Raw genomic sequence first — 18,147 nt, 5'->3', positions numbered from 1 at the left:
AGTCAGTGCAAGAATTCCGATCTTTGCATGTTGTGGGAAACTGTCTGCTGCTGTGTAGTCGCACATTAGGAACGCAAACCAGCACCACTAACGGTTGACGATCCTACCGTGCGGCTGCACAGCACTGACTGGCACGGCCGCATGTTCTGCATTACAAAATACTACAATTTCATACAACTGAAGATGGGATTTTAAAATCTCGAAACTGGTCGAGGTTTAAATAAATATTAGCGCAACTGAATAAAAAAAAAAAAAAATGGTTCAAATGGCTCTGAGCACTATGGGACTTAACATCTTAGGTCATCAGTCCCCTAGAACTTAGAACTACTTAAACCTAACTAACCTAAGGACATCACACAACACCCAGCCATCACGAGGCAGAGAAAATCCCTGACCCCGCCGGGAATCGAACCCGGGAACCCGGGCGTGGGAAGCGAGAACGCTACCGCACGACCACGAGATGCGGGCGCAACTGAATCGGATCCCTCTAAATTAATTGTTCTGTAACTCTTGTTGTTTGCAAAATTTTTGTTTAACGTTCCTTAGAGCGCTTAATCATTTCCATCTGGGACTCTGATTAGTAAAGTTATTTCTTGTTCTAAAAACTGCTTAATAATTCTTGAACCATTGCATTGAATTTGGTGCTCGGTTTACCACTAGCATTTCAGAATAATTGTTATTTCAGAGCTCTAATGAAGCCTAAAGGCTCGTGTTCTGTGTTAATCGGGATATTGTTCTCATCGCTAAATCCTATGGATATTGTTTTAAATATTGTCTGAAGACAGTATTTCAATCTTGTTCTATGGTTTTAAATCAGTTGTAATATGTACTTCACGAATGGTGCATAATCTCCATTTAGATCCACTCCTTCTACCCCTTGACCAACCAATAAGTCGCGGGTGGGATACTGTCAGTAAGTGTTTGCGTGTTTTCGCGAAGCTCAATGTCCGGATGCAAGGCCTTGAACTGAATGCCACTCCGACGACTTGTAAGTCCGTAACCCATTCCGGAAATCCTACCGTCGAAAGAGGGCCGACAGTTTAGTGTAAGGTCCAAACCATGTCTCGTTTCTGGTGAATCTCCACATTTTTGAGAGGTGACGGATAGACTGAAGAAAGACTGAAATTATCTATGGGCAGACCAGCTTTCTGTCCCGGAACCTTTCGGTTCGCTGGCACGCGTTTTACTGCTAGAACACCAAGCCTGATGGTGAATCTATATCTTAAGACTTTTTAAGAAAATCATCCTCTACATGTTTCACCGTTTCGATTTTATTCAGGATCTTCTAGACATAATCAAAACAACTACAGCTGGAGGCTAAAATCCCTGTTTAGTGAAATATTATTAAAAGAATAATTGTACATTATCTCTCAATTATTCGTTCATAAGTTGACGAACTGTAGCATGTAATGGTGTTGAAAAAATATGTGGGAACACTGCGAGAAATGCGTTCTCGAACACAACCGCAAGGCTATACATTGCTCGAGTATTTCACCATCCACGGCACCTGTGCAATGTGCTAAAAACGTTGCAGGTGTCAGTCGTTAGAACAGTGTTCTCTGTATTTGTGAGTTCATTACGTTGGAACTAAGGGAATTCGAACGTGGGATAACTGTTGGTGCTCATTTGGTGGGTGCAACGTAGGCGAAGAAAGAAACATTGGGGGTGTTGGGTGAAGATTTGGGCAGCCGTGTCTTGGTATTCCAAGGGCCCTACGGGGTTACTCTGCATGGTCGCATTACTGACAAGAATTGTCTGAACACTGGTTTATCAGATCCTTCCCATGGTACGATGTCTGTTTCCCAAAGGTGGTGCTGTGTTCCGAGACAACAGGGCTCCTATTAACACGGCTCGTATTGTCCTGGACTGGTTTTCTGAGCACGACGATGAACTGTCACATCTCCCCTGGCCAGCACAGTCATCAGTATTATTGAGCCTTTACGGTCTTCTTTGAAGAGATGGTTGCCTAATCTTGATCCACCTACACCATCGTTACATGAACTTGCTATTATATTTCAGGAAGGGTGGAATAATTCCATTGAAAACTGTACAAGACCTATATGTACCCATTCCGAGACTATCGGAAGCTGTTCAGAATGCCAACTGGTTTGCTACACCGTATTAGGAGTGGCAATGTCTTGTGTTTTGCTGTTTTCATATTTTCTTCCCGCCCCTGAATATCCTCTTTTACCCAAGCTCGTTTCAACACGAAGGTTGCAGGCAAAAAACGTCTGATGGTCACGAAGTCTGCTACATTCTTAGGTATGCAAATAATTACCGATTGTGCGCAGCCAAGCAAAACAGATGGGAGTAACACCATCTACATTTTGTATCTGAGGAAACTCATGCAGCGATTTTTCTCATTTAGAAACCGTTTATAGTATTTACATACTAATTGAGCACTCGGTGGTGTTTGGGCACGTAAATATTTCAATTCTATTAATCCGTATCCTCCTGACGACTTCCTCTCTCCATCTCCTTCTTCCATTCTCCGTCCTTCTTCCCACTTTCTCTATCTACGTCCTCCACCCACCTCAAATCTCTGTCCATCTCCTTCTCTTTCCTTTCTCTGTCCATCTTCTCCTCCAGCTTTCTATCTCCTCATCCCTTTCTCTGTCCACCACCCATTTCACTGTCCATATCCTCCTCCCCATCTTTCCGTCCGTCTCCTCCTTCCCCCTCTAAGTCTATTTCTCCTCCCCCCTCTAAGTCTACTTCTTTTCGCTTTCTCTCTCCTTTTCCCCCTTCCCCTCTACCCATCTCCACCTCCCCTATATCTCTGTCCCTCTCCTCCTCCCCCCTCTCGTTCCACCCATCTCTTCCTCCCCCTTCTCTCTCCATGTTATCAGCGCCACTCCAACAGGAGGTTGCTGGTTCTTAGCCCCAACAGTATCTCTTTCTAGATAGTAAGTAATATGTGTGCCAATTTTGTCTGAAATCGATCCATGACTTTAGGAGAAACTTTTTGCTCACGGCTTTACCCCCATACGCATATTTAAAATATTTTACACGTATTTGAACATTACTTCACTTGCTCTCTGACCGAGCGAGGTGACGCAGTGGTTAGACACTGGACTCGCATTCGGGAGGACGACGGTTCAATCCCGCGTCCGGCCATCCTGATTTAGGTTTTCCGTGATTTCCCTAAATCACTCCAGGCGAATGCGGGGATGGTTCCTCTGAAAGGGCACGGCCGACTTCCTTCCCCATCCTTCCCTAATTCGATGAGACCGATGACCACGCTGTCTGGTCTCTTTCCCCAAACAACCAACCAACCAACTTGCTCTCTTGCGAATTTCGCCCCGTAATTCGTTTTCACGCAACTAAATTTTGATGACGTCGTATCTCCTCAACTATACGTTTAACAACAGTATAATTTTGCTGGTAGATCCAGTGGTATATACGGACACTGTCTGCGTAATGTGCCGCGAATGGAGCTAGTAATAAACAGGTAATCAATTAAAATATCATGCATAACGCTACACTTTTCACAGATCTCAGTGTTTATTACGTCATTTCTCCTAAACTATGTGTCATACAATGATATATTTTTACAGTTACATTCAGTGACAAGTGCGACTACTGTTTTCCAAATGTGTTGCGGATAGAGTTATTAGTAAAGAAGTAATATACTGATACAGCAATTTTACTGCATGAACAGCGGAAATACGTGAAAAGAACGTTGCAAATCATTAAATCCTCCAATCTCAAATACTCGGTGAGTCTGGCTATTTGAGCGTCATTAACTACGCTTTCTTTTCATCTCCACGCCTTTGATGCGTGCTTTTTACCCCCACCCAGACCCCCCTTCCAGACAGTAAGCGATATGTGTACATAGTTTTGTTGAAATCGATCCTTTGGTTTAGGAGGAGATGTGGAACATACATACATATATCCACGCTCATTGTGTACTAGCTGTTTCCAGCCACATGTTTCTCTGCCTCAGTTTGATTAAATGCAAAAGAAAGAAAAGAAAAAGCACAAGATCCTAATATATATGGGAATTGGACATCCGTGCTAATCACTTTCACCCGCTATCTCTATCGATCTCCTCCTACACCTCTCTTCGTCCATCTCTTCCTCCTTCCCTCTCTCTCTCTGTCCATCTCTTCCTCCTTTCTGTCTGTCTTCTGCATCCACGCTCTTTCCATCTCCTCCTGCACTTTGTGTCCATTACCTCCTCCTCCATCTCTATCGATCTTCTCCTCCCCTCCCTCTCTCTCCATCTCTTGCTGACCTCTCTCTTTCCCCCTCAGGTTACCACCTCCTTCCCCTTTCTCTGTTCATGTTCTCTTCCCTCCGCTCTCTCCATCTCCTCCTCCTCCCACTCTTTTGCTCATATTCTCCTTTCTACCTTCTGTCTACATTTCCTCCCATGTCTCTGCCCAGTTTCTACTACCCCCTCTCTCTGTCCGTGAACTGTGTTTATTTTAACTACAAATTCAGATTCTGTAGACTGTAGCAATTATATATGTGTGATGTCTGTCTGTCCACACATTGTACGTGTAAAAGTTTAAATAAATCTATCAAGGAGTTTTTGAGATTTTTAGTAACCTTGTTTCACATTTATACATTACATTTAGATTTACGTATCATACGTATTAAAAATGTATAGCCTTCGTCCATTCGAAGGTTCATCAGAGTGTTGTGTAAAAACCTGAAGTAAATCGAACAACAACTGTTCGAGATTTTTGGTAATACCTTTATTTATATATCATACATAAGAAACAGGCATACAAAACACGCATCAATTCGAATTCAACGTTTTGTCAAAATTTCGAAGAATCATTGAAGCACTCTTGGAGATGTACGATTCTGAACAATATATATGTAGGGTGTTAGGCGTATATGCACAGACATTGTAATCATTGCTACTTTAATATGTATACCTTTCAGTGTTTTGGCTGTTTTTTTCTCTGCGTTTAACAGGCTTCCCGCAAACACGTCACATAATTTACTACCTGGTGTTTCAATAACCGTCGTAACTGCATCAGTAAGTGGACTACGCCTGTCAGTATAAACGTTTGCGTCCATGCATCTGGATTCCAACACCGGTCCTGCGATCCACGGGAAAATAAGCATTAAGGGCATGCTCATGTCAAATATAGTTGCAGATGCAAACCAACCTGAAAATTTACTACTCCTAATAGCTGTACGAACTAAACATTGACAGTAATGTTCGTTGTGGTGTGGAAGCAAGCAGGATCTGAATGCTATCGTGAGGAATTTCTGGAACACATGCAGATCGTTTCAGTAAAATTGCTTGCTGGAAGCTGCTATGAAAGTATTCGTCCTATCTGAAAGCTGACGTGATTTATGGGTGTCAGATTGAAGGACCAGGCAGGCCAATCAAGCATCCATACATTCTTCAAGGTTTAGGGGTAGGGCATTGTATTATCCTGCTGGACTATGCCATTTTGTACTCTGGTCATTAAGTGTATGACAACGCGGTTTACCATTGTTGACACGTACTGAATCAGTACAATAATTCCTTCCGTTCCCCCTCTTCCACTCCATGAAGCCAGGAATTAGAGAGGTATTGGTCTCGAGAATCACTGATTCCTATGCCCTTCTCTCAGTTCGTCTACGGATACGTTGGCGTCGATCTGACCGCCAGAAACATATGGGAGATTCATTGCTGGACACTGACAAAATGTCTCACGTTGCTCACGCTCTACATCATGTCTCTGTTCCTTGTTGTATGGAGGCAGCGGGAAACGACGCATGGCAACTCGACATCACATGCCAGCTTTCAGTAATCTGTTCTCGACGGTTTGTGATGACACTCTGCCTCTAAACTCTGCATAGATTTCAGCCATTGGAAGTACCCTACGATCTTCACGTGGTGTTGTCCTTCTGCGGGAATCTATGTTTGTCCCTTTTTCCTACACTGTTGTCCAGCGTACGTTCGTCCCCACTCGTTCTGCAGGCATTGCATTACAGCCAACTATCTCTTCGACCTGTCCTTATGATGCTCTCGTATTCCTCACGATCTCTCTAAAACTAGCAAAGCTGCTCGTGCGCTTAGGTTTTTGCGATCTCCACCACGTGTTCCAGTAACACACTCTGTAATCATCAGCCGGCCGCGGTGGTCTAGCGGTTCTAGGCGCTCAGTCCGGAACCGCGCGACTGCTACGGTCGCAGGTTCGAATCCTGCCTCGGGCATGGATGTGTTTGATGTCCTTAGGTTAGTTATGTTTAAGTAGTTCTAAGTTCTAGGGGACTGATGACCACAGATGTTAAGTCCCATAGTGCTCAGAGCCATTTGAACCATTTTTGTAATCATCATGTTTTCACACAGTTCTTCATCTGTAGGAATGCCTCTTCCGAAAATAAGATCGCATAAGAATGAAATTTTAATAAGTATGGTCCACAAACATGGAAATTCTGGAGTGTCAGTTTGGTATCGAAACATCCTGCTTGCCTGTTTAGTTACTACTCTGCGCTACAGTGCTTCTACGACCTTGTCCTCCTTTGTTACCTGTCTCATTTCTTCTCTGTCCATCACTTTAGTTCTACAATTCCGGACTATCATTGCTTTGAGTCCTCCTCCACAACTTCAAGCCCCCTTTTCTGGGTCTTCCTCTTCACCTGCTCCTTTCGAGCATTACTATAAACACTTGGAGTTTCTGGCATTCTCTGTGCACATCCAGCGCATTTTATTCTTCCTTCCTTGATTTTCACTACAGTAATCACCTGTCCAAAAGGCATATGTAATTATGTATTTGTCCTTATTCTCCAACTTCTCACACACCCAAATATCTTTCTCAAAACCTTCCTTTCCTTCTTTGTGGCCATTATCCAACCTTCCGATCCGTACACTACTAAAGGTCTTAATAAAGTCAGTCATTTCTGTGTTCCTACTAACATTTCTGGAATTGAACACATCGTGCAGGGAGTAGTAACATCGGTTTCCTCTTTCATTTCTTGAATTTCTACTGCTATTCTGTTTTCTTCTGTATCACTGACTCTAGGTATTTAAACTATTACTCCCTCTAGTACCCTTACCGTTGGTTTTTATTGAAGTGTGCCCTCTATCCCACCAGGATATACTCTCATCATATATTGTTTTACCCATTTTAACTTCCAATCCTAAATTCTGCGCTGTTCTTCCCGATGCAGCATAATTATCCCTCAAGGCCTTGATATTACTTCCAATTAATGGTACGTCATCAGCTTATGGCACCATCTGTACCTGCCACTAAAATACTGTTCCTCGTGTGTTTGTTGACATTTGCCTATTTATCTTCTCTAGTGCTATGTAAAGGAGTAGCGCAGAGATCACATCTCCCTGCCGCAGCCTCCTTCCCACATGCAACTCTCCTGACTTCTCTTTCTCTAGTTTCACCCTGAAAACTGTGGCTTTCATGGTCATTTCGGTGAACTTCACTAATTTTAGCGGAACTGAAAAACCTTTAATACTTTGGAGAATCTTATTCCTGTCCACGCTGTCGTGTGCTTGTTTATAATCGAGACACAACTGACGCAGTTGCTTGTCATACTCACAAAATTTGTCTGGCATTTGTCACAATAAAAAAATCTGTTCTGTTCTGGATCTGTTTTTCCCCAATTCAGCCTGACAATCCCCCAGTATCATTTACACCCGGTATTCTAGCCGGGAGGTTAAAATCTTACTTAACACCCGATACCTTGTACCGAAGAGTGTAATCCCATGGTAACTGCTGCACTCAGCTTTATCGCCTTTGTTATTAATGTGCGGATTACTTCCAAGCTCCAGTCGTTAGGCACATCATTTTCCTTTATACATATTTCCTTTATTAATTCATTAACAGCCGTCTCCATCTTCTTGCCCCCAAAACTTTAATAATTCGGGCTCTTTACTGTCTTCTCCTGCTTCTTTATTATTCTTTAAGTTTTCAATTGTATTCTTCACTCCCTCTAAGATAATTCTTACTCCTCTGCTTCTCATTCTAAGTCCAGTCCCTATTCTCCCTCATTCAAGGTTACCTCTCTGTTCCTTTCCCCTTTTCCATCAAATAACTCAGCAAAATATTCCTGCTATCTTTCCAGAGCCTTGCTTTTATCTCCAGTTAGCTTTCTATCTTTGTCCTTACAAAATACTGCTCTCGGTTGTAATACTGCTTTTATTTCTCTAGGTCTTTCATAGAACTTTGTAACTCATTATTATCCCTCATTTCGTCCAACTGTTCTATCTTCCTCCTTTCACACTGCCATTACTTCCCCTACATAACTTACCTGCTCTTTTCCTCTTCTCATTGTAGCCATCCCCCTTGTCTTGTTTTACTTTGCAGTATTCTTTGTCTCGCTTCATTATTCTCTTGCAGTACCAGTGAGCATCGAAACATCTTAGCATATTAAAACTGTCTGTCGGATTGGGACTCGACCCTGAGATCTTTGCCTTTGCCGGACAAATTTTCTACCGACTGAGCCATCGAATTACTACTCACGAAACTCCTTAACAATTTTCCTTCTAGCAGTACCACTCATCCCACCTCCCACATTTCATTCTCAGGTTCGAATTACGGTCCCTCAAACTATAATCTACCACGAACTTTCAAATGACCGCCCACGGCTTGCATAGTGAAAGTAAGTCTGAAGTTAGGTAGCGCTGGATCAAGATGTTCTTCGTATAACACATTCAATTTCCTTTCATGTATTTGCAGGTGCAAAACATGAGTACATGCCATATTAGTATGTCGTTATCAGTTTACCTATTTGTGGACATCCACATCTCCATTTACATCTACCTGATTACTCTGCAATACAGTGTTAAGTGCCTGGCAGAGGGTTCATCGAACCACCTTAAAGCTATTTCTCTACCGTTCCACTCCCGAGCGGAGCACGGGATAAACGAGAACTTAAATATTTCTGCGCGAGCTCTGATTCCTCTTATTTCATTATGATGATCATTCCTATGTAGGTTGGCGCCAACAAAATATATTCACACTCTAAGGATAAATCAAGCGACTCAAATTTCACGAGAAGATCCTGACGCAAAGAAAAAACATTTTTTTTCTTTTAAAAAAAAAAAAAAAAAACAGGAAAGATTACTACTTCAGTTCGCAAATCGTCTCCGCGGCACACTCACCTGTTTCGTGCTAGTACGACACGAGACTCTCTTCTTTGAACTTTTTCGATGTCCTCCTTCAGTCCCATATGATACTGATCCCACACCGCACAGTAATATTCCAGAAGAGGGCGGGCAAGCGCAGTGCAAGCATCTCCTTAGTAGACCTGTTGCACTTTTTAGGTGTTCTTCCAATAAATCGCAGTCTTTGGTTTGCGGATTTTTTTTTTATCATTCATGTGGATGATTTCTCAGTTTTCGTTATTCAGAGTCAACTGCCACTTTTCGCACCATACTGGTATCTTGTCTAAATCAATTTTCAATTAGTGTTGATCATCTGCTCACTTTACAAGACGATAAATGACAGCATTACATGCAAAAAATCTAAGAGCCTGCTCAGTTTGTGTCCTACACCGCTTATGTAGATCAGGATCAACAGAAGGCCAGTAACACTTCTTTGAGGAACGCCGGATACTACTTCTGTTTTACTCGATGACTTTCCGTCAGTTAATCCGAACTGTGACCCTTCCGAAAGGAACTCACGAATCCAGTCGCACAACTCCATATGCACGTAATTTAATTAGAAGTCGCTTCTGACGAAAAGCCTTCTGTAACTGTAAAAAAATGGAATTAGTTTGATAATCCCTTGTCTATGACAATCATAAAGAGAATAAGGAGGTAGTTGTGTTTCATAAGATTGATATTTTCTGAATCTGTGCTGAATATTTTTCAATGAATCATTTCCTGGAAGTAATGCATAATGTTCGAACACAGGACATGCTGAAAAATTCTACTGCATATCGATATGGGTCTGTAATTCAGCAGATTACTCGTATTTTCTTTCTTGGGTTTTTGTGTGGCTTTTGCAACTTTCCATTGTTTAGGTAAGGCTCTTTCGACGAGTAAGCGGTTATATACGATTGCTAAGTATGGAGCTATTGTATCAGCATACATTGTAAGATACCTGACTGGTATACAATTTGGACCGGAAGCCTTGTGATTTAAACTGCTTTCCTACAACGAGTATATCTACTTCTAAGTTACTCATGCTGGCACTTGTTTTGGATTCGATTTCTGGAATATTCACATCGTCTTCTATGGCGAAAGAATTTCGGAAAACCTACTCAGCTTTAGTGGTACTAGCCGGCCGGAGTGGCCGTGCGGTTCTAGGCGCTACAGTCTGGAGCCGAGCGACCGCTCCGGTCGCAGGTCCGAATCCTGCCTCGGGCATGGATGTGTGTGATGTCCTTAGGTTAGTTAGGTTTAATTAGTTGTAAGTTCTAGGCGACTGATGACCTCAGAAGTTAAGTTGCATAGTGCTCAGAACCATTTGAACCATTTTTTTTTTTTTTAGTGGTACTGTCATCAGTGACATCACCATTGTTACGGTGCAGGTGAGGTACTGATTGCGTCTTGCCGCTGGTGTAATTTACAAACGACCAGAAGCTCACTTTAAGGCAGTTAAATTGAGGTAACAGTTTATAATGGTTATTACATCACTTCTTTCGTTTATTAACGTACTTATCGCGGTATGACCTGTAAAATTAGTTGCACATTCAGGAATAAAGACTGCAGCAAATACTGAACCGTATTGCAGCCGCACTATATCCCGCGGTAACCAAGAGCACATCTCATATTGCGGCAGAAATGAATCAGACTTGCGGGGGCTACCTAGCGGTCTGACTAAATACAATGTCGGTGACAGGCGGCGGCGTGGAGCGCTATGTAAGCACGAGTGGCTCCGGTCAGCGGCCAGGGGGAGTCCCCCTTTCCGCTCGGCGTATTGCATCGATTTATCGATAGCGGCAGCGCTCGCGCGGGGAGATAGCGCTCCGAGCGGACCGGCGGCAGATGTTACCCCAACAGCCGAGGACGTCGTGGCACAGGGGGTGATGTGGCGACCAGCTGCGCGTCCGTCACTGCCGCAGCTGAATCACTGGGCCCGCCAAGTGAACTCACTTCCCAATTACACGTCGTTGTAACTGTCGAGGAAGGCGTAAAGGATGCAGCCACTGAGAAGGGTTGCACTTCCACACAACTACAGGAAATTGTAATGTAGTTTAAGCATCTACTATAGATGGTGAATTTAAATATCTACATCTGCATCTATGTGATTACTCTGCTATTCACAACAAAGTACTTGGCAGAGGGTTCAATGAACCACCTTCATGCTGCCTCTCTACCGTTCCACTCTCGAACGGCACGCGGGAAAAACGAGCACTTAAATTTTTCTGTGCGGGCCCTGATTTCTCTTATTTTAACGTGATGATCATTCCTCCCTATGTAGGTGGGTGCCAACAGAATCTTTTCGCAATCGGAGGAGAAAACTGGTGATTGAAATGTCATGAGAAGATCCCGTCGCAACTAAAAACGCCTTTGGTTTAATGATTGCCACTCCAATTCACGTATCAAGTCTGTGTCATTATCTCCCCTATTTCGCGATAATACAAAACGAGCTGCCCTTCTTTGTACTTTTCGATGTTATCCGTCAGTCCCGCCTGATGCGGATCCCACACCGCACAAAATGGCTCAAATGGCTCTGAGCACTATGGGACTTAACATCTGTGGTCATCAGACCCCTAGAACTTAGAACTACTTAAACCTAACTAACCTAAGGACATCACACACATCCATACCCGAGGCAGGATTCGAACCTGCGACCGTAGCGGTCACGCGGTTCCATACTGAAGCGCCTATAACCGCACGGCCACACCGGCCGGCCCATACCACATAGAAATACTCCAGAATAGGGCGGACAAGCATAGTGTAATCAGTCTCTTTGGTAGACCTGTTGCACCTCCTAAGTGTTCTGCCAATGAATCGCAGTCTTTGGTTGGCTCTGCCCACAACATTATGTATGTGATCGTTCCAATTTAGGTTATTTGTACTTGTAATCCCTAAGTATTTAGTTGCATTTACAGCACTGATATTTGTGTGACTTATCGCGTAATCGAAATATAAAATGAAAAAGGAAACACCTCCCAAAATAATTAACCACGGTACTACATTTGTCGATCATCTACACTAGGATCGCAGCAGATGGCAATTTTTGATCGTAACCACAGGATCACCTCAGAATTAAAGAAGTTATATTTTTCTGTAAGCCTCTGTTGCAAAATTCAACATCTTTGACCTATGCTGACACCATGCGGGTGAGCCCGCTAAATCCTTAGAAGTGGAGTTCCAGGAAACGCACCTCATCCCCAAATGTTTCCGAACCCACCGCGCGTCAGCCCTGAGATGATGTCACAAGTGAACTGTCTCTTTCGCCCACAGCCCCAATGGAGTTAGCCAGTGAGATGTAGCGGATCCTACGTTGCTCACCATCCACAGCCAGCTCTTTCTGGGACATCACATAAGTTCTCATTCATACTGCTGGTTCTTCCATAGTTACCATGTTGTTGGCTACATATCCATTGCTTCAGGTCGCCCTCTGTGTAGAATTCCGGTGTCGATAAATCACCGGTGGTATTCACTCCATTCACAGTACTCACTTCAGTACTACTGCGTTTAATCGGATTTCACGTGTGCAGTGCCTTTCTTTTCTAGATACTTTCCAAGTTCTCTCCCAGAGCACTAACAGTTACTATTTATTTATTTATTTGCTTATCATTCACTGCAGCCAGCTTCTGGATCGAAGATCCATTCTCAGTATATCATTCCGGCAATCATTGAGGCCACAGCCGCAGTAAAAATGCAGATTTAGTTCGCCTTGTATCAAAGGTAATGCCTTATTCAAGCTTCACGTACTGGATTAAGCTAGGAAAGTTTGCTTGGTAATATGACTGCTACCGCGGAACCAATCGCAATGAACGAAGGATGGATACATGCAAGTGTTGCTGGGGAATTTCTGTTTTTAAAACAAAAAATGGGAATCCCCTGTATTAATCAATTTGAACTTAGAGCAAGGAGGGAAGGAAAACGCACTCCGTCTTCAGGCCACAAGTGGCCCATCGGGACCATCCGACCGCCGTGTCATCCTCACTGAGGATGCGGATCGGAGGGGCGTGTGGTCAGCACACTGCATTCTCGGTCGTTATGATGGTTTTCTTTGACCGGAGCAGCTACTTTTAGGTCGAGTAACTCCTCAGTTGGCATCACGAGGCTGAGTGCACCCCAAAAAATTGCAACAGCTCATGGCGGCCCAGATGGTCACCCATCCAAGTGCCGGCCACGTCCGACAGTGCTTAACTTCGGTGGTCTGACGGGAACCGGTGTATCCACTGCGGAAAGACCATTGCCCCGAGGAAAGATAAAAGAGAAGAAATTTAGCGAGAAGGACTGAAAACTCCTAGGTTTGTCGATAGTATTGTAATCCTACCAGAGACAGCAAACAGTTTCGAACATCAGTTGAGTGGAGTGTCCTGGAAACATGTTAAAAGTTGAATACTGTTAGAAGTGATACAAAAGTAATGAAGTGCAGTCGAATTACGAAGTTTTTTCAATAACTAATGCAACACGTTTTTTTTCTGAAAGCGGGCTGGTTTCATTTAGGGTTCCAGTGAACCACATGATTCCCTATTCTTCTGGCTACAAAGCTCTATTTTCTACATGATATCCATTCGATGTGGCGGCCTGACGCCACCACACTGTGAGGGCCCCTTTGCCTGCAGGGTACCACATATTGGTCGACCACGGGGTTAACGTCTTGCTACATCAATAACTTCCCCCTCATCCGCGTACTGCTTTCCGCGGAGTGCATTATCCAATGGGCCAGTCGGATGGAAGTCAGAAGGTGTGAGATCCCTGCTGTGGGGTGGATGAGGAAGAAAAGTCCAATGAAGTTTTATCAGCTCCTCTCGGGTGCTCGGACGCATGTGAGGCCTTGCGTTGTCATGTAAAAGGAGAACTTCGTTTGTATTTGTGAGGCGGCAGGCGCGCGGGAGTCGTTTCTTCATTCAGTTTCCTGAGGGTTGCGTAATAGACTTCCGAGTTGACTGTTGCACCATGAGGGAGGAAAGCGAACAGAATAACCCCTTCAGAGTTCCAGAAGATCATCGTCATTGCTTTAGTGGCAGAGTGAGCAGCTTTGAATTTAACCTTTGCAGGAGACATGGTGTGGTGCCACTCCATGGATTTCCGGCTCGAAATGATGCACCCTTGTTCAATCTACTGCGACGAGGATCGACAAAACTTTGTCATCGTCAGCCTCATAAAGACCAATCAATTCAGTTCAAAAGATTCTTAGTTGCTCTTTATGACCTTCTGTTTGCGGCGAGGAACGCAGCGGGCAACGCCTGTGAGTACCCTACCTGGCGTGAGCAGTACTAACAAAGACGTCCAATTGAGCAGCGAGGTGTTTGGTTGTCCTCCGTCGATAACCTCGAATGAGAGTGGCGGCACATTCCAACTCTGCAGGAGCCACAACTACGTGCGGTCGACCGGCAAGAGGCAGAGATCAAATTCAAATGGCTCTAAGCACTATGGGACTTAACATCTGAGGTCATCAGTCCCATAGAATTTAGAACTACTTAAACCTAACTGACCTAAGGACATCACACACATCCATTCCCGAGGCAGGATTCGAACCTGCGACCGGAGCAGCAGCACGGTTCCGGACTGAAGCGCCTAGAACCGCTCGGTCACATCGGCCGGCGAGGCAAAGATGGGGCAGGTTTACACAGACTTGTTGCAATGATGACTGACGCCACGCCGAATGACTCACCGTGCTTCTGTTCACTGCCTGGTCTCCGTAGACATTCTGCAAGCACCTATGAGTATCTATGATACCCTAGTTTTCCAACAAATGGACCTCACTGACAGCTGTCTGTTTTTAACGTACCTCCCTTAAAAACGCCATTTTAAAAGCTACGTATAGTGCAACTATAGGGGCTGAAGCGGGAATATTACGTGATGTCCCACAACAAATTCTGCATTTTCAAAAAAAACTGGCCGACTAAAAAAAAAAAAAGTGTTGCATTACTTATTGAACGCCCTTGATGCAACATGGATGATGAGGAACTGAGATTAGGAAACGAAACGCTAAAGAAGTAAATAAGTTTTGCCGTTTGAGCACGACAATAGCTATAATGGACTGACAAGAGTAAGGAAAATGATTCTGAAATGAGAAATGTGTTAATATCTAATATAAATTTAAATGTTTGAAACCATTTTATGAAAGGTTTAATGTGCTTTGCAGCCCTATGGACAAGAGAACAGTACAGAAAGAAGAGACTAGAAGGGATTCCGTAAATAACTGCTAATACTGCCTTATCAGTTGTCACATAATCAGTTTCATCCTTATTCAATTGTCTAGGGACATATGCCACCAGATGTTCTGTCCTATCAACAGTCTGACTTAAAATACTGCCCAAAGCATTGTTGAATTCAGCACACGCAAGTATGAAATTGTGTTCAAAGCTTAGGATTGTTAGGAAAGTATACGATGCTAATATCTCCTTGAATCTCTCGAATGCTTCTTGACACGGAATTGTCCACGAGAAATTAACACCTTTTCGTACCGACTTAGTTAATGGCTGTGTAATTTGAGCAACCGCCTTCGCAAACTTACGATGGTAATTGCATAATCCAATAAATGATTGCAATCGCTTAGCAATTTGTGGCGTTGGGAAACCAAGTACGGCGGAAGTAATTCGAAAATATGTCCTTACTCCATCTTGACTGATAATATGACCATGATAGCTTACGTGTGTTTCAGCTAAACGGCATTTCTTCAGACTAAGTTTAAAGCATGCTACCCTCAGTCTGCCAAACAGTTCATCTAGATGTTTAAGATGACCTTCTATTCTTTTTGAATAGGAAATTATGTGAAGGTAAGACAACAAATTATTGGTTTTAATCTACGAAGTACCCAATCTAATAGGCGGTGGGATGCAGCTGGAACATATTTCAATCCAAATGGCATTCTTAGATTCTGGAAGTAACCTGAAGGTGTTGTAAAAGCTGTCTTGGGTCTGTCTTCGGGAAACACTTCCAGTTGGTGACAGCAACTTCTAAGATCAATAGTTGAAAAATATTTACATCTTTGTAGGTTGTCTAATGTATCTGTAATGTTCATGATCGGATATGCATCCGTTGTGGTTTCTTACATTCAAGCAATGGTAGTCGCAACAAAATCGATATTTTCGAGTACCATCAACTGACTTTTTTGGTACATAGCAACATTTGCTGAACACAGGCTATCGCATACTTCATACTATCCTTATGTAATTGTTGATCTATAAATTCGTTTACTGGTGGCTGTACGTATTTCGCTATTCTGTATTGTTTCTTTGAGACTGGTGGATTATCGCCTGTTGGTATCGGTGTTATGTGATAGGAGTTGCTGTAAGTGAACCATCTGAAATGAATAAATCCGAAAACTTTAACAACAAAGTTTTCACTGTCTTTCAAGTGACGAACCTCGGCACATAGTTCAGGTTCTTTGACGGTTTGTTTGATGCTTCGGGCCCTTCGTGAGCCATCGATACCCGCATCTTCGAGTTTTTCTAAACTCGCCACAGTTAATCCTTTAGGGGGGTTCACTCCGTCTCATAGTTATCAAAACCGGGATCATCAGTTCCCCATTAACGTTGGGTATGCGTGCAGCGCTGCTTTGTATAAAACAATGCATTCCATCTAACGCTTCATTGGTCTACACTCTCTAAAACACATGTGGCACATCAGCATCTACAGATACCCAAACTAATTTCTCTGTACCTGCAGGCACATTGTCATGTGTAACACCATTGAGCTGATGACAGCAAGCGGTGTACCATGTGACGTAGAAACACTGACAACTGCTGAATTCACGTGAAACAAATTCCCATGAAGGTCAACTATGAATTGTGAAAAATTAGTTTTTGCGTGATGTATAGGTAGTATAGGTAGTCAAGTCCAAGAAACGTGGAAGCCACTTGTCCCAACAGTTGGCAACACTTCCATATACTCACGAAACTCTGTAGTTCGAATCCTGAAAACGATCCGTATTGTCTGTATTGATACCAAATCTTTCTTTCCCACTTCAAGTATTTTATACATTGTAATCCGTAATCTTCTTCTACCAATGAGGTCTAGACTAATCACAGATACATATGCACCACTATCGTCTAAATACTTACAGTTTTCAACATTTACAAAGCCCACCAATCATCACTCCGTCTCTGCATCAGTGTCTGTAGTACTCTGACTTACTGAGGATGTTTCTGACAGACGAAACATCCCCGCTTATGGGTAACGTTTTCCGTTGCTTGTTTCCGTTACTCTGCTCTCTGGTCCCACAGTCGCTTGCCTTGTTTTGAAAACGCCCGCATCTACAACATTGTGATTGCACGGCGCGTTCATGTGCCCTTTCTTCTCACAACGATACAAATGTTTTTGGGAAGGAAAATTTCGTTTATTATTGCGTACTCGCGTAGCAACATCTATTTACTGAAAATGCGTGGCAACATCCTCTAGATTTTCCATACGTTCTTTTCGCGAAAACTCCGCAGCAATTATTCGCAAAAACACTTCGAGAGCTCAGTTTTCTTCCTCCCGTGATATCGGTTCTGGATTCCCTGTCAACGTATATGTCTGCGCATTTACTTAACGGATTCTGTCTGAAAAAGTCTCCACAGTCTCAGTTGCCTTCTGTGTGAACCCACTCAACTTCTCTCTAAAAAATATAGCACTATTTTGCTGACGGCATCTCTGACGCAAACCTTCCGCTAATTGTTCGAATGTATTTGCCTTGCTCAGCGCCGGCTGGAGTGGCCGTGCGGTTCTAGGCGCTACAGTCTGGAGCCGAGCGACCGCAACGGTCGCAGGTTCAAATCCTGCCTCGGGCATGGATGTGTGTGATGTCCTTAGGTTAGTTGGGTTTAACTAGTTCTAAGTTCTAGGCGACTGATGACCTTAGAAGTTAAGTCGCATAGTGCTCAGAGCCATTTGAACCTTGCTCAGCGTTTCGTGATACATCACGCATGTCTTGACTGCACCCGTAAGGCGCATATTGGCCATCTGCAGAGCAGTTTCATATGACCAGTTCCTCATTCCAGCTTCAATAAGTACATCATTAATGAATACCGTTAAATCCTTTATTGGTCTAGCGGAGAAGTGTGTGATCGAGTTAGCTATTGAAGGACCCACTGAAAAGTGACTCATACGTAGCCCTCAAA

The 18,147-nt window shown here is 43.4% G+C and overlaps 1 pseudogene; it reads right to left on the bottom strand.

Moving 5' to 3' along the window:
- Window positions 1-13,173: 13,173 nt before the first annotated feature.
- Window positions 13,174-13,291, bottom strand: LOC124726798 (annotated as a pseudogene).
- Between the last annotated feature and the right edge of the window lie 4,856 nt (window positions 13,292-18,147).

The sequence above is a fragment of the Schistocerca piceifrons genome, chromosome 1 (genome assembly GCF_021461385.2).
Source record: "Schistocerca piceifrons isolate TAMUIC-IGC-003096 chromosome 1, iqSchPice1.1, whole genome shotgun sequence".
In the NCBI taxonomy this organism is placed as follows: domain Eukaryota; kingdom Metazoa; phylum Arthropoda; class Insecta; order Orthoptera; family Acrididae; genus Schistocerca; species Schistocerca piceifrons.
This window is presented reverse-complemented; position numbering and strand designations above follow the sequence as displayed.